This window comes from Podarcis cretensis, assembly GCF_951804945.1.
Source record: "Podarcis cretensis genome assembly, chromosome: Z".
Taxonomy (NCBI): domain Eukaryota; kingdom Metazoa; phylum Chordata; class Lepidosauria; order Squamata; family Lacertidae; genus Podarcis; species Podarcis cretensis.
Genome location: NC_137184.1, coordinates 44,183,476 through 44,201,560, shown reverse-complemented (window position 1 = coordinate 44,201,560; position 18,085 = coordinate 44,183,476). Strand labels below are relative to the sequence as shown.

At 42.0% G+C, this 18,085-nt stretch overlaps 1 long non-coding RNA gene across 2 annotated transcripts; it reads left to right on the top strand.

Moving 5' to 3' along the window:
* The first annotated feature begins 1,961 nt into the window (after positions 1-1,961).
* On the top strand, positions 1,962-14,144 carry LOC307207389. 2 transcript variants are annotated; one of them, XR_013834665.1, is made up of 4 exons: positions 1,962-2,135; positions 2,678-2,830; positions 11,971-12,038; positions 12,508-14,144. It is a non-coding gene; the product is annotated as an uncharacterized lncRNA (long non-coding RNA). The 2 variants fall into 2 exon arrangements; XR_013834666.1 differs by lacking the exon at positions 1,962-2,135 and adding an exon at positions 2,375-2,464.
* The last annotated feature ends 3,941 nt before the right edge of the window (positions 14,145-18,085 follow it).

Genomic DNA, 18,085 nt, shown 5'->3' with positions numbered 1-18,085 from the left:
TCTGTAGATATCTGAAGGCAGACCTGTATTGAGAAGTTTTAAATATCTGATGTTTCATTATATTCTGTTGGAAGCTGCCAAGAGCAGCTGGGAGAACCCAGTCAGGTGGTGAGGGTACAAATACTGAATTATTATTATTACTAAGTATTCTTGGATGGCCACATTTATTAGCTATATTAAAATGGTTCTGCAGCAGTTAAGTAGAGACTAAATCTTGGCTTCCTGTTAGCAGATGGAATCTAGGGAGATGGGAAGTAAATTTCCCCACAACTCCTCTTGAGGAAGGGCAATAGCTTAGGGGTAGAATAGTTCTTGAATGCAGAGGGTCCTAGGTTCAATCCCTGATGTCTCTAGGTAGCACTGAGAGCAACTCTTACCTAAATCCTTAGAGAGTCACTGCTAGTCATTGTATGTAGACAATACTTAGCTAGATGAATCAATGGTCTCCGTCAGATATTCTAGATGGTCAGGACCACCCAGAAACCTGCACTGACAGATTGAGTCTCTCCCCCCCACTCGCTCCGCATTAACTCTCATTATTGATGAAAATAAGATGAAAATAAAATGTGATCAAAAGTGTACAGGTGAGAGGGGATGCTATCCTTGTAAAAACATAAGAGCATAAAACAAGCCTGCTGGATGAGGCCAATGGCCCATCCAGTCCAGCACAAAGTTCTCACAGTGACTTAACAAATGTCTGTGAGAAACCTTCAGGCAGCATCTAAGCACAATGGCTTTATCCCCTCCAGCAACTGGTATTAAGACAGGGCTGTAGCTAGGGGGGGGGTGAGATGGGCCCCCGCCAGGGGTGCAGGCAAGGGGAGGGCATAAAATCGCTTGTTGAGACCCTCCTCCAGGTGCCCTGTCCAGTCAGCACTCCCTGCCCACAGCCCAGGCAGGGCGCTGGATGGTGGCTGCTCTCGGCTGCCCCCCTCACCCCTTGGCCCTCCTGGCAGCTGGGCTGGCTGGGCAGCCTAATGGGGGAGCCTGCACATGCCCAAACACCCCATCCTGTTTGGCCATGAGGTGCCGGCTCTGCCTCTCCCGGACATCACTCAGGGTCAGGGCTGAGAAGGTCCACGAGCCTTGGCCCCTGATGCTGCCTGGCCACCTCACTGCCCGCACTCCTGACCCTCCAGGCGCCGGGGGAGAGTCGCCAACTTCAAAGCCTGCCTACTCTGGAGTCACTTCTCTCTCTCTCTCTCCTTTTGCACCCCCCCCAAGGGTGCCAACTTGAATAAAATATATGGGGGCGGGCGGGCAGGTAATCACTGTCCTGTATAATTGACCACCAGACGGAGCACACACAAACTATTTGAATGACAATGCCCATTAACTGGGGAGGAGAACCTCCTCAAATATTTTAGGGGTGTGTGTGAATGAACCTTGGCCCCAAGGAGTAGGCTTCCATGCCCTTCTCCCTATGAAAGTGGGGTGCTACCCACTTTATGTGATTTCACTTATGCAGGCGGGGGCCTGGAACATAATGTCATGCAATGGTAAATCAATCAACGCATAAAACAGAATACAGTGGTGCCCCGCAAGACGAATGCCTCGCAAGATGAAAAACCTGCTAGACGAAAGGGTTTTCTGTTTTTCGAGGTGCTTCGCAAGACGAATTTCCCTATTTGCAAGACGAAAACGTCTTGCGAGTCTTGCGAGTTTTTCCCCTCCCCCCTTTTTCTAAGCTGCTAAGCCTCTAATAGGGATGCTTCGCAAGACTAAAAAACCGCTAGACGAAGAGACTCGCAGAACGGATTATTTTCGTCTTGCGAGGCACCACTGTAAAACTTTGCTGAAGAAAATAAACTTGTTCAGAAACAGCACAGTTAAAGAGCATACACAGAGTGCTCATAGCAGCTATCTGACTCTTCACAGAGGCACAGTCTTAGTTACTGATTTACTGGAGTCCTGGAGCCACTCAGTCTGCAACAACACAACACACACACTGGCCAAGGCACACAGAGAGGCTGGCTACTTTTATAGGGAGAATGAGTCTTCACCCAAGATGAGTCACAGTGACGTAGCAGTTTGCTGTTAACGCAGGCTTAGGCTTGAAGGATTGTGTAGGCCTTGTAGGCCTTACTGCTTCTTCTGCTCTCAAGAACCTTTGTCTCATGACACATAACCCACATGTAAGTCGGGAAATGTCTATACAGTGGTACCTCGGGTTACATACGCTTCAGGTTACAGACTCCGCTAACCCAAAAATAGTGCTTCAGGTTAAGAACTTTGCTTCAGGATGAGAACAGAAATCGTGCTCCGGCTGCGCGGTGGCAGCAGGAGGCCCCATTAGCTAAAGTGGTGCTTCAGGTTAAGAACAGTTTCAGGTTAAGAACGGACCTCTGGAACGAATTAAGTACTTAACCTGAGGTTCCACTGTATACCATCATCTAGGTCAACCTTCCCCATCTTGGTGTCCTGCTTCAATCAGAATTCATTACAAAAAAGAATTCATTACAAGGTGAAGTGTGTGAGGAATTGAATGGGCGTGGGGGGTTGGGGTTGGAGGAGAGGCAGAAAGAAGAGCTAATTTGTTCACGGCTAGGGGGTGCAATCTGGACAGTTCTGTCAGGGGCACAAGATCACCTAGCTATGGCTCTGTAGTCAGAAGCATAATGCCTTTGACAGTGGAAGTAGAACATAGGCTCACACATTTTTATTGGCCCTTTTATAGGTTCATTGATGCCCCAACCTGGCCTTGCAAGCCAGAAGACATCATCCTGTAAAAACAAATTTATGGGAGAAATCTTCATCCCTGAAAAGAGAAGGGCAAGATAACCTCCACTTAAAGAACAGATGAGTATCATTTGAAAAGTATGACAGATAGGTAAGTTGCAATCTGCACACATTCGGATCTCTCCAAGGTCTCAGGCAGAGGACTTTCACACCATCTGCTAACTGATCCTTTTTGCTGGAGATACTTGGGGAGGTTAAGCATGCAAAGCATGTTCAGTGCCACATGGATCTGGCTCCTACACACAAGTGCTCTTCCTCATGCCCCTCGTCCACCAAAAGCATTTGCAGAGCTCACATCACTTTCTTGTCACTTTCCCTCTTACTTCTGTGTAGGTCATGCATTGCTTCATTAATTTGCCACACTGTTCTGTTGAATCTGCATGAAACAAACAACAAAAAAGGACATGTACTGCAATTTCCCTTCTTTTTCTGTGCCTTTGCTTCTGCTCCACTCATGCATGCCAAAATAGTTGTTGTTGTTGATGATGAAGAAATTAAAAGGCCAGGTGTCAGAGAACACTAGCCCAGGCAGTGTTAACTTCCTGTGGCTGGAAATTACACGGAGGGCAACCCATCCATACGGTGCCTTAACGTGGCTTACATGAGACAAAAGGCTTTCCTAGCAATATTCAGGGTGGTGAGTTGCAAACAGGCTGAGGATGTTGGTAGGGCCGTCCAATGACAGTCTGCCTAGGGTCTGCCAAAACTCAGAGTCAGTCTTGGCTATATATTGAAATCTCTCCCATCTAACCAGAGCCTATGTTATGTGTAAATTTTGATCCACAAGTGTAAGAGGTTAGATGAGAGGAATGACCACTCTGTTACATCCTGCTATGGTTCATCTTGGAACTCCCATAGCTATCTGCCCTTTTCGCCTCAGAACAACACTTAGCCTAAACTGACGATTCACACTGGTCAGAGCGAAGTGGTGTGAAACCGAAACCTCTTGCACCAAAGTCCACCAACTCCCATCCTCTCCAAAGAGAAAGTGGCATGATGCTTTTTAACACATTCTACAAAGAATGGAAATACTGAGAATTCCAGTATGGATCTTTTACAAATGTCTTTTGTGGCAGAAGAAAAAGAAGAGCACTTTATTCCAGAATAGCAGTGGGATATGATAAAGTTGTGTGAAAAGATACCAAAACAATTCATAATCAATAGCAGCTATGTCACTGTAAAATGTAAGAGCTGAGAGGTCCTAAGTGAAGTTGCTTAGCAAAATGGGGTAGGAAACAGAGAGTCAGAGCCAGAGAGACAGAGAAGGGAGTGAGGCAGCCTGTTGGACACCATCAGCTGGCCACCTCTGTGCCAAAGAATACCCCCACACACACACACACATCTTCCCTTGAATTTATTTGAAAGAACTGAAAAATGGCTAGATCTTGACCAGGTGCCTTAGCAGGAGGAAAGGGGACCAGAGTGTGCCTTCAATTTTGCTATAATTCCTCAGCCCAAGAGACTTGTCAGGGGATTGATTGCAAGGTGAGCTTGGTTTCAGCTTATTGTCTGGCTCCCTGCATGGAACATTTGATCATTTATCATGCCATCGATCCAATAAACAACACCCCACTGTCATCTGTTATTTTTGTTCTGTGCCTTCCTGGTTTGCAGGGTAAGCATGAGTGTAGGAAGGAGAAAACATATTTTATATAGAGAGAAGATGCCCAACTTTTCAAAAAGAGACAGCATTGCCTCATTGTATGCTGCTAGACAGCTTTTTAGTTAAGGTCAGCTTCGTCAGCTTTTTTCTTCTTCTCTCTCTCCCTTCCACCAGGCTGTCCAAGAAGACTACAGCTTCTTAAAATGTTTCCTATTGTCCATAACTCTGTCAGAGCTCAAAGGCAATGGCAACGAGTGCTCTGTTGAGTTGTACTCTGCTAGGCTTGCAACTTTTAAAACTCTGAATAAGGGGCATATAGCTCAGTGGTTCTGCTTTGTATGCAGAAGGTTCCAGATTCAATTCCCAACATTTCTGCAACATAGGATTGCCAAATATCCAGAATTTCCCAGACATACCCGGAATACTGCAATTGAAAACAGTATCTGGACAAAAATTGGAAAAATGTCCAGGAGAATCCAGACATATAGCAACCCATGCTGGCAGAATCATTTTTGCCAATTTCCCTTAAAAATAGCTCAGAAACATCAACAAGAAAAAGGTCAACAAATTTGGCCAAAAAGGAAAGGAAAGGAAAAGAAAGGAAAGGAAAGGAAAAAGGAAAGGAAAGGTCAACAACTTTGGCAAAAAAGTTTTCCGGATTTTTACTTTTTGAAATATGGCAACCCTACTAAGATTCTCTCTCTTGACAGTCTGGAGAACCACCATCAGATGGCGTCAGCATTATTGAGGGATACACCAGTCGACCAGTATGTTGAACATTCCCCCCCCCCATTTGAATTCATAAAATGTATGCAGATGTTAGACTATGTGTAATCTTTCTAGAGCTATTCTTTATGGAGCTAGTGTAGTTTTGTGACAATGACCATTCATGAATTCATTCATTAGCCCATGTGATATTTATATGTTTTCCATTAATCATTTGTTTATTTTCCATTTTCCATTGCATTTCCTCCTCACTTTCCCAAACAAAAAATGTTTGTTTCTTTAAAAAAAAGAGGTTTCTTTGTTCCACCAGAGTGACTGAGCACTTTAATCCACTTCAATCTTACAAACCTAATATTCAAAAGCATTGACAAGACAGCTTCTTGCCTTCCTATTAAATCTATATGCAGTCTGTTAGTGGCAAGGAAAAATAGGTATATATATATAAGAATTTTATTACATTTTCAATTACAAAATCAGAAATATAAAAAGACTTAAAAGAAAAAAAACACAAACGAAAAAAGCCGAAGAAAAAAAAAAGAAAAGAAAAAAAAAAGCAATCCAACTTTCAAAGACATTTTTACATTACTAACTGGACTTCCCCACATCTCCCTCACCCTGCGTTCTTTACAATAAACATATCAGCAAATTATTACCTTGTTTCGTACCTTATTTATATCTTTCAAATATTATACTTCTAGATTTAAAGTACTTTTTATCAATTATTTATACCTTAAAGTAAAACATAGATTAACCTTAAGTTTCAGCTTTCTCTTACTTATAACTTAATCTTCTATTTTCCCAGTCTAGTTGCAGGGGCTAGAGTTTCCAAATCATGCAGATTCTTAACATTCATACAACTTATAATATTTTTGTAAATAGTCCTTAAATTTTTTCCAGTCCTCTTCCATTGTTTCTTCTCCCGAGTCTCGGATTCTGTCCGTCATTTCGGCCAATTCCATATAGTCCATCAATTGCGTCTGCCACTCTTCCAGTGTGGGAAGATCTTGTATCTTCCAGTATTTTGCAATGAGTATTCTTGCTGCTGTAGTTGCATACATAAAAAAAGTTCTGTCCTTCTTTAACACCTTTTGGTCCACAATGCCCAAGAGGAAGGCCTCTGGTTTCTTAGGAAAGGTGTACCTAAACACCTTTTTTAACTCATTATAGATCATTTCCCAGAAGGCCTTCACTTTTGGACAAGTCCACCAAAGGTGAAAGAATGTCCCTTCAGCCCCCTTACATTTCCAACATTTATTATCAGACCGGTGATATATTTTTGCAAGCTTGACTGGGGTCATGTACCACCTATATATCATTTTCATAATATTTTCCTTCAGGGCGTTACATGCCGTGAATTTCATTCCAGTGGTCCATAACCTTTCCCAGTCTTCAAACATAATGTTGTGCCCAATATCTTGAGCCCATTTTATCATGGCTGATTTGACTGTCTCATCCTGGGTGTTCCATTTAAGCAGCAAGTTATACATTCTCGAGAGTACCTTAGTCTTAGGTTCTAACAGTTCTGTCTCTAATTTTGATTTTTCCACCTGGAATCCTATTTTTTTGTCCAACTTAAAAACCTCTTGAATTTGAGCATAATGAAACCAGTCTTGCACCCTATTCTTTAATTTTTCAAAGCTCTGCAGCCTCCAGTTGTCTCCAATTTTTTCTATTATTTCCCAGTATTTCGGCCAACTGGCCTCCATATTGGGTCTTTTTCGAACCTTGGCCTCCGCTGGTGATAACCACCTCGGGGTCTTACCTTCTAGTAAGTCTTTATACTTTGTCCAGACCTTAAATATAGCTTTCCTGACAATATGGTTTTTAAACATTTTATGAACCTTTACCTTGTTGTACCACAAGTATGCATGCCATCCAAAAACGTTGTTGTACCCTTCCAGATCTAGGACAACAGTGTTCTCAAGAAGTAACCAATCTTTCATCCAGCAGAAAGCCGCAGCTTCATAATATAACCTTAAATCTGGCAGGGCAACCCCCCCCCTCTCTCTTTTGCGTCAGTTAGTATTTTAAATTTTATTCGGGACTTTTTGCCCTGCCAGACAAACCTAGAAATATCCTTCTGCCACTTCCCAAAACATTCCACTCTGTCCACGATCTGTAGGGTCTGAAACAAAAATAACATCTTCGGCAATACATTCATTTTTACAGCTGCAATTCGACCCAACAAGGAAAGTTTCAATCTTGACCAAATCTCTAAATCTTTCTTAATTTCTGACCAACATTTTTCATAATTATCTTTAAATAGATTCAAGTTTTTGGCTGACAAGTTTACCCCTAGGTATTTTACCTTTTTAACAACATTTAGCTCTGTCTCTTTCTGAAACCCCTCTATTTCCAAAGGTGTCAAATTTTTCTCCAGAACCTTAGTTTTTTGCTTGTTCAGTTTGAACCCCGCCACCCGACCAAATTCATAAATTAATTCTAAAACTCTTTTCGTACTAGATTCTGGCTCCTGTAATGTTAAAACCAAGTCATCTGCAAAGGCTTTCAATTTAAATTGCTTCACTCCGACCTGTATTCCTTGTACCAACCGGCCTTCCCTAATCATGTTCAAGAGCACCTCCAGGACAGAAATAAATAGTAGAGGGGATAGGGGGCAACCTTGTCGTGTTCCTTTTTCGATTTTAAACTCTTCTGTCACCACATTGTTAACTATCAGTTTAGCTTTCTGCTCTGAATAAATTGCCTCTATTCCATTTTCAAACCCCCGTCCCACTCCCATCCCTTCCAAATTTTTCTTCATAAACCTCCAAGAAATGTTATCAAAGGCCTTCTCCGCATCAACAAAAATTAACACTGATTTTGTATTAATACTGGTTTGCAGAAGTTCCAAAATGTCAATAATATTCCTAGTATTATCAAACAAATGTCTTCCTGGGAGAAAGCCTGCCTGATCCTTATGGATTACTTCATTTAATACTTTTTTAAGTCTACCTGCCAAAATATCTGCAAAAATTTTATAATCCACATTTAGGAGTGAGATGGGACGGTAGTTCTTAAGTTGAGTCTTTTCAGTTTCCACTTTAGGAATCAATGTGATGAAGGCTTCTTTCCACGATTCCGGTGCCTTCTTCCCCTCCAAAATCTGATTGCATACCTCCATTAATGGTTGTATCAAAAAGTCTTTCAATATCTTATAATACTTGGAGGTAAGCCCATAAGGGCCTGGAGATTTGCCTAGTTGCATGTTCTGAATGGCACCCTCTATTTCTTGTTGTGTTATTTTGTGGTTCAGGATTGTTCTCTTTTCCTCAGCAAGTTTTGGTAATCCATTTATTTTCAAAAATTGGTCTATCTCAGTCTCTTCTTGTGGCCCTTGAGTGTAAAGCTTTTTAAAATATCTCTGGAAACACTTCCTAATTTCTTCGGGTTTCTGAATATCTCTCCCTTCAATCTCTAAGTTAGTAACTGTATTCAATTTTTGTCTCTTTTTCAACTGCCATGCTAGCAGTTTCCCGCACTTATTAGCTGATTCAAATGATCTTTGTTTCATTTGTTTTATTTTCCACTCAACTTCTTGGTTTATCAGTTTCGCATACTGTGCTTGGTAGAATTTAATTTCTCTCAAGATCTCCTTCGATTTTGGTTTAGATCTCAGCTTTTTCTCTCCATCTCTTATCTTCTCTAAAATCTTATCTTTTTTTCCATTCCAAAATCTTTTCTTTATCGTGTTCGGTTGTATCAGAAACCCTCTCATAACTGCTTTGCTTGCATCCCAGATTGTTCTCCTTTCCACCGTGGTATTCAAATTTATTTCAAAATAATCTTTCAAAGTTTTTTGGGCCTTCTTCACAATCTCCTGATCTCTTAATAGTGTGTCATTCATTTTCCATCTAAAGGAACCGATTGGAGTAAGTCTTAATTCCATTTTCATGGCGTTATGGTCAGAGCAAGTTTTTGGGCAGATTTCCACTTTTCTAGTCTTAGGTGCCAGTCCTCTAGTTATCCATATTTGGTCTATTCTTGTCCATGACAGATGGGCTTCAGAAAAAAAAGTTCCTTCTCTACCTAGGGGGTTCTTTGTCCTCCATATATCAATCAAATCCATATTGTCAGTTAGTTCAAAGAAGGTTTTAGGCAGTCTGCCATCATTTGTTAAATTTTGATTTTGTGACTTATCCATGTTTGTAGAGACCACCCCATTCATATCTCCCATCATAATGATGTTGGTATAAAAGGAAAAATAGGTATAAAAGAGGAGAATTCCCTGGATGCTAAGCGTGAGAGAACCCAGCAGACATTTAAAATCACAAAATATGCAGCAAAGTGAAACATTTAAAATATAGGCTGTTGGACCTTTAAAATATGCCCCTAAGAGTTCCAAAATGGTCCTCGCTTCCCTTTGCACAGAAAAAACAAACAAACCCTACACGTTTGGTAAGTTTAAAATTGTTTACTTAACAAACTCTCCAAAGGTTCTTGTGCTTTTCCATACAGCACTCAGAAAACACAGACAGCAATACTTAGGTTAGTTTCAAAGTGATGAAAGTTCCTATATTTTTGTTATAGGAACACAAAAAATAGCATATGAAAGCCATGTGGTCTGAGCTTGGATCAACCAGCTCAGACCTCACATGTTGAGCTTCTCTGGTGAACTGAGGGGGGTGGACCAGGGCAAGAGGGGGTTGCCTGGCAGGAGAGCTTACTCCATGGCATTAACCACTTCATGCATAAATTAGCCTTGAACATGTTGATTATATTAGGCTGGCTATCCCACACATTCATCTATAACCAGCAGGGGAGGTTGGTGAGATCTAGCAGTTGCTGTTTTTCTTTACCATTGCTTATATCCCACTTCTCTGTTAGTATTTTCATGGCAACTAACCAAATCCAAGAATGCATAATAGGCTTACATTAAATCAATGCAAAATTGACATGTTGAAGACTTCCCCTCGCTCTGCTATAAATTGAGGGGGCTGAATCGTGCAAAAGGGGCACAAATGGAGGTAGTTGATGGTGGCTAATAATATCAGAGTCCTCGGCCCCTCCCTCTGCTACTTATAGTTAATGTTCTTTACCAGCTACTGAAAGGCTGCCATTTGGAAAGAGCAGGTGAAACCCCAGTGAGCTGCTTCCAGACAGTGTAGGAGACACAGAGCTAGGTGTTGCAGTGCAGAAAGCAGGCCACATCTTCTAACACGCGTTATGGTAGGGTCCCAGGTTCAATCCCCAGTGCCTCCAGGTAGATCTGGGTGATACTTCTGCCTGAGTTTTATATACTAAGGAAACCACCCTGAGCCTTGTTAATGTTGTTGCTTCTCCACCCATCTTCTACAAACATGCAAGCAATATTATACACCCTCGTGTTGTCTTGCAATTTCCTCCTGGGTGGTAAACCAGACTGGGGGGCAGATAGAGAGATCAGGGGAATGGGCAGAGGTGACAGTATCAAGGAGAAAGTTGGCCCATTCAGATAGCCTCCCCCCCATGCCCTCCCTCCCCACTGAAAAGAAGAGCCTGGATCTGCCACTGCAAACATCTCTATCTTACACATTTCTTTCTAAGCAAACTCATCTTCTGTGTAGATAGCTTGGAAGGCATTAGAATGTTTGGCAGTCACACTTCCATTTAAATACAGCTTGTAGTTTGTGCAAATAATACTGTAGCAGAGTTTACATTTATTTCCTCGTTGCTGCTTGGAAAGATATAAACATATGCAATCATGATCACTGCACGGCTGGTGATCCAGCCATTCTGAGGGAGAAAAAAAACCAGTTATTAAGGTGCCATTTCTGGCTAAATAATTTATTAATTACATTACCCACAACCCATGCAAGTAGAAAAGTGTTCCAAATGTTAATGAATAAATGTGCTGTGCTGTTTAGAAATTAAGTGAGCATACCAGCCACAAATTAGGATCAAAACAAAAATAAAGTTGTCAGACATATAACCATCTCACTTTCAAAATCATGTTCCATTTCTTTTTCAAAGAATTTCACCAAGTGTAACACAGGCTGCGTCTAAACATTGCATTCATTTTATCATTTGATGAAGGCAACATCAGGTGGTGAGGTACGCATAAGATCAACCCACAACAGATCAAACTCTGTTGTATTGTGCCATCAGCAGCAGAGAAACAATGGATAATGGTGTCCGGGAAAGTAGTTATTTCATTTTCAAATCACTTCCTGTGAAACTGCCCCTCTCAAAAGAAACAAATTAACCATAAAGATGTATATTCAAACAAATCCAATACTGCTACAGACCAGGCTAAGCACCTTGTTGAAAAAGGAGCATCTTCAAAAGGCAATGGAGTTGGTCCCTCCCTGATATATTATGCGAGGGAGTTTCAAAGCATAGGTGTCACTGTACTAAAGGTCCCATTCCTACCTCATGCATAGATAAGATAGCATATGCAAGAGACCTTCTCCTGCAGAGGGCAGGAATCAGTCAGATCATTACAGTTTCCAGGTATCCTGGTCCTAAGCTGTGCAATGCTTAGTTCACCAGCACCTTGAATGTAGTCCAGTAGCTAATTGGCAGGCAGTAGTAAAGGCAGATGTAACACAGGATGACAATAAGCATATGATATCATTGTAGGGATTTCGCCCCCCTATAGGACATGAGTCACAAATTCAGCTGAGAATATTTGAGTGATGAAATGCACTCCCCCCCCCATGTTTTTATCACCCCTGTGGTTTCTGGGTGGATGACATATAGACACATATGAATCAGCCTGCAGTAAAGCTTAGGAAGCAGATAGCTGATACAGCCTATTAAACCTTTGGAGACCTATGATGTTACTTCAGCAGAAACCTGAGATTACAGCATGTCAGGGAGGCTACTAGGCTGACCTGTTGACATAGTAGTTTGCAGTATAAAGAAAGGTGAGTGTATATGAAAAGTGAAATTCCTAAATATATTATTTCCTCCATCTGCAGCCCGAAGCGGTATAGAGCATCCATCGTTCAGTCTCAGAAAGGGCCAATTATACCATTCCCATAGCAATGTAAGAATCCCTTCCCATTGTGATATGATGATCCACGTAAAGAAGGTGTCTACCGGCATACCTCCTTCCTTCCAAGTATTACTGGAGAGGTGTGGGAAGGCACCAGGGAGAAGGAGCCCCCACACCACTGTAGGCAAATAGTCCTGAAGGTGTGTAGTTTGGAGAGGCAAAATGGAAATTCATTACCAAGCAGATTTTCGTAATAAGAAACTTTTCAGGCTCCCAGTCTATACTAGCTGTGCCAGCTCTTGGGAAAAAAAAACAACAAAAGAAAATAACCCAGTGCTTGTACATCAGGGGTGGGGAACCCTTTTCAGCCCAGAGGGCTACATTTGCTTCTGAAGACCACATGCTGGTGGTGGGTGAGGCCAGAGGCAAAAATGGGCAGAACAACAATTGTAACTGTTACCTTTCTAAAGTAGGCTGGTTTCTACACATGCTCACACATCCCTCTCTGTCTTCCATTCAGGCAAACAAGAAGCATGATCAGAGTTCAAAGGCACATTCCAGAAAGAAACGCTCAAGGAGGGTGTGCAACGAGACTGTTGTAGCCTGGGGAGAGTTCTGAGAATCAGAAGAAGAGGCCTGGGTAGGTGCATATGGCCTCAAGGCCTGAAAACCTCCACCCCTGCCATACGTGCTTGAATACCAATTATTTAGTCATTTCTTGTACTAATTCGTTTCAAATGACATGTATCCCATAGATTAAAAAATGTGCACAGTGGCAGCTCTTGCATCCTATGGAAGCAGCTTGTGCTAAATGCAATTAATGGCATCTGACATTTGTGGAAAGTGTTTTCCTAAAGAGTGAACGTCAGTCATGTGTGACGAGGAACAGGAGAACAAAGGAGTCATGCTAGGAGATTAAATTAGAATATTATCCTAAATTTCCAACGTTTATGTTTTGCTGCAGAGAACCTCCCAGGAACCTTCATACTAAAGTAGGGAAAAATTGATTTTATATTACCAATTTGAGGATACCCAGCAATGGGTAGCTACTGACTCATTCTCTTTGTGAGATTTTCAAGACATGTCAAATGCAATTGCTGTTTTGATAGCAGAGGTCTTTCTCCTTTGGAGCAAACAGTAAGAAATATTCTGTCATGAAGTGTGCCATGAATTAAGGAAAACATTTGAATTTTGCCAAGGTTCCCCTTCTCACTAACTTGCCTTTTTGACCTTTGCCATGATGGGTTGTACATATCTGCAAAAGACATGTTAAGTGGTCTTTACAGTAGAAATCCTAAATCCTAAAACTCCATGAGAATGGAAGGACCTTCCCATCACCGAGACCACCTGAGCATCAAGTGACAGCAGTGAATCTAGAAGTACCCCTAAGCTATATTTGTCTCCAGGCACTGTGGTCGTCTGCAAGTAATTCCCACACAGTGGGGTTAATGTTGCCAGCTTTCATGTCATGTTTGCAGACATCTTTGTAATAAAGATTGGTCTGCCAACAGGCCTGGTGCCTGAAGCCAGTCTCTCATGGAACACATCCTTGGGGATCCTGCCATAGACATGACCAATCCAGTGTAGATGTCACTGAGACAGGAGCAAAGGACTAGAGATGAGGGAGGATGAGGACTGAGGGGAACCTAAACTGACAGATTTCCCCATCCCTTCTCATTTTCTTACATTACAAGGTTCCTGGTCCAAGATGAGTATAAGGTGCAGTGTGCAGCCTGTTCAACCTGGAATTAGCTTCAGATCCTTTGATGTAATTATTTTGAAGCAAGTTGCTTGTGGCCTGTGGCCTGTGGCCAACCTCCAGGTCAAATCACATCCATCTCCCAGATACCAGCTCAGGACAAAAGGGAAAGCAATCACACACAAAGCAAATGGAGTCATGCATGGGTCCCATCTAGATGGCAGAGATAAACTGTTCATCAGAAAATACAAAATTCCTCAGAAAGACAAATCTCCAAATTCCAGATCCAAGTTTCATGAAAGACCTAATTTTATTTGCGAAGAAAATAGCTAAAAGGCATGCTTGGACCAGCAAGGGGAGGGAGGTCCGTTGACAGGTGAGGCAGAAAGACTATTTTCAGAGTTAATTTATATCTTTGTGGAAGGGAAGAAAAATGTGAAAAGAGCAAAGCAGATAATAATGTTCCTGGTGACAAAATGTTAACTCTTCTGACATTAAAAAGTAATATGTTTTAGTTCACATAAATGTTATCAGAAGTGTGGTTGGGAAATCTTGGTCATATGTCACTGATGTCCCCAGTTCAAATTATTGCTCATGCATGAAATGGAATCTTCATATCAAGAGACACAGAAAAGTATCCAATGTGCTATATGTATGTGCATCCTTCTCATAGTTTTTCCCAGCTAGAAACCTTTCACAGGGGGTCAACAACATAGATTTCAAGATACTGAAAAGGTTGTGGTCTTATCTGACCTTTTAATTTCCAGTTAATTAAAAAAAGGCTGCCAATGTTTGCAAATTAAATTTTAGCCCATGCCTTTTTCATTCCCACAAATAGTGGCTCATTCTGATCAAAGGAAGTTGATCTCCATAGTAGGAGCAGGTTGGGAGGATGATACATAAAAGGCAAATAAGGGGGGGGTGAACATAAATCAAATCTAGAGCTAGGGATGGGTGAGGCATTTGTTCAGTTTGCATTTGGATGAGAATCTACCTAACTCACACTTCCTGAACCAACACACACATAAATGAAAGAATTCTTTGAAATTCACACTTCTCTGAATTTTGCAATGCAGTTTTCACAAAACAACAAAAAGCATGCTTTTGCCAACCTGGAGTCCCCCAGATGTTTTGGACTACTACTTCCATTAGTTCCAGCCAGCTATATTAGTGTGATGCTATAGTAGTAGTAGTAGTAGTAATAGTTTTACTATTTATTTACACCCTGCCCATCTGGCTGGGTTGCCCCAGCAGCTTCCAACACATATAAAAATATAATAAAACATCACATATTCAAAACCTTCCAATACAGGGCTGCCCTCAGATGTCTTCTAGAAGTTGTATAGTTATTTATCTCATTGACATCTGATGGGAGGGCGCTCCAGAGGGATGGTGCCAGTGCTGAGAAGGTCTTCTAGTGGTTCCCTTCATGTCTTGCAGTGAAGGAATCACCAGAAGGTCATCAGAGCTGGACCTCAGTTTCCAGGCTGAACGATGCAGGTGGAGACACTCCTTCAAGTATACTGGGCCAAGGCCATTTAGGATGTTAAAGGTCAGTATCAACACTGACCAACTCTAGTCAGCCTTGGTTGGTTCCATTGGTTCCAGGAGATATTCAGACATTGCACTGAATGCGTGTTGATGTGAGAGTGGGATTGTGCTCTCATGCACATGTTGCACAAAGTAGGAAAGCCTCTTCTAACCTGGTGCCCTCCAGGTTCTTTGGACAACAACTCTAACCACCATAGGCTATTGATCATTTTAGCTGGGGCTGGTGGGACACAGTCCAAAAACACTGGGGGAGCAAAGGGTTGGCATAGAATGATTTACAACAATGCAATGTATTAGGGGAAATTGATTGCAAAACAATATAATGGGGGTCTATAAAAATGCTTAGACATTAAGTGGAAAATGTGCTTGAGTTTTTAAAAAATGAAATGTGGTGAACTGAAATGAAGACTGAAAAAAGAGAGAAATGGAACCTGACAGGTTTGTCCATCACTACTTAGAGTTGACTATCAAGCCAACTTTCTGATGGTGATGGTGTCAAAGAAACACTTTCTCCCCTAGCAACACCATTGCATCATCACAGTTCCATCCAGGAGAGTTTTTTTGGAGTGGTTTGGGATCCCCTGCAATCTGGAAGCAGGCTTGGAAGCCATTGATATGACATTGCTTACTCCTGCTAATCATCAGTACTGGTTTTGGTCTTTTAAGTCTCCTCATGGCTTGAGACCAGGATAACTGAGGGGCAACCCCTCCTAACATGTAGCTAAATCAAGATATGCTTTGGAGGCCCTTCTCTGAGTGCCCCCACCAAATGAGGTGCACTGGGTGGCTAAAAGGGATAGGTTCTTTTCAGTGATGGTACTGAGTTTTGGAATTCTCTCCATAAATAAGCTTTCCTGGCATCTGCATTGGTGTCATTTCAGTGCCTGGTGAATTTGCCAAGGTCTTTAAATTTGCCTCAGATTTTTGTTGCTTTTATTCTGCATGGTGGTTTATATGTTGTTCGGTTTCCTTATTGTGATCACTACTGAATTTTCAAACAGTGCAGTGCAGGCTAGTGCAGGCTAGTGCAGTGATCTGTCTGCACCCCATCCCCTGCTCAACACACACACACACACAGAGACACACACCTTCCACCCTGGTCACTATATGCAAGAGAGCTGCTCCTTCACTCTGCAAAGGCTTGCTGGGCTGGCAGGTGGTTGGGTTGGATTGCTCCCTTAACAGAAAGAATTTTTAGCCCAGGCTTAATTTCCCTTTCCCTTACACAGTCTAAAAGCAAACCTTTCAGGTGTAAGATGTGAAATACGACTGCAGTTTTAATCCAGCAGGGCGAATGGGTGAATATGTGCAACACCTATTAGAAGTGGGGGAGGGGGGAGCTGTCCTAATGACTGTGCAGGAGAAGAGGTGAGACTCTGACAATGTCACATGGAAATGGAAATGTGATTTTCCCTAAACGAAATAACCCACCAATCAATGCAAAAATACATTGCTAGCATTTGACTTAGCAATGCAAATGTAACCCTGGTAGTGTTACATGCTGTAGAAGAATGCATACAATGTAAAATCCTGGAAAAGGAGTCCAGTAAAAAGCATAGGTATTTGTTCCTATCATTATTGCAACAGCCCATATAGGTATGGCTTTTTCACATGACATATAGATGTTCTATGCTATAAACAACCAGCAAGCATGATTAACTTCTCAGTCTGCATAATGTGGATCACGGCCGGCCTCAGCATACCATGCTGGCTAGTGAGTGGGTCCATTTGCTTTTACAATTGGAAACTTTGATGGATGTGTCTGTCTTAAAAAATAACAAATCTAGGAATCTAGAGGCATGGCTTTCTTGTGCAGACAGTTTATCAGTAGGCTCCAGGAATGAGGGAACTGACAAATGCAGAATTACTTATAAACAAACAAGAAAGAAGAAATGTGCACATTTGAAAACTGTAGAATCTCTGTTATGTTACTAGTCAGTTTTGGTATTATTCAGTTTGGGAACTAGTGCTTAGATTCAAAGAACCCTTTTGTTGTTGTTGCTGCTGCTGCTGCTGTTGTTATTGTTTAATCGTTTAGTCGTGTCCGACTATTCATAACCCCATGGACCAAAGTACGCCAGGCACTCCTGTCTTCCACTGCCTCCCACAGTTTGGTCAAACTCATGTTAGCAGTAGTAGAGAACACTGTCCAACCATCTCATCCTCTGTCGTCCCCTTCTTGTGCCCTCCATTTTCCCCAACATCAGGGTCTTTTCCAGGGAGTCTTCTCTTCTCATGAGGTGGCCAAAGTATTGGAGCCTCAGCTTCACGATCTGTCCTTCCAGTGAGCACTCAGGGCTGATTTCCTTAAGAATGGATCGGTTTGATCTTCTTGCAGTCCATGGGACTCTCAAGAGTCTCCTCCAGCACCATAATTCAAAAGCGTCAATTCTTCGGCGATCAGCCTTCTTTATGGTCCAGCTCTCACTTCCATACATCACTACTGGGAAAACCATAGCTTTAACTATACAGACCCTACCATCATTTAATCCCAACAATCCTGTGAGATAGGTAAGGCTGAGAAGCACTGATTGGCCCATGGCTACCCAGTGACCATCATGGCTGAATGGGAATCTCAAACCTCAAACTCCCAGGTTCTAATACAACACTATAACTGCTACACCATGTAGGATGTCATTCATTACATTGAATGGACATTCATGTGCATTTAGCACAACACATGAAATGCTTTAACCCTGCCTCCCCCAACCTGATGTCCTCCAGATGTGTTGATCAAAAATCCTGTCAACTGTGACTATTGACCATGCTAACAGAGACTGCTGGCAGTTGTAGTCCAAAACTTCTGGGAGGCACCAGTTTGGGAAAAGGCTATTTTAACATTATACAG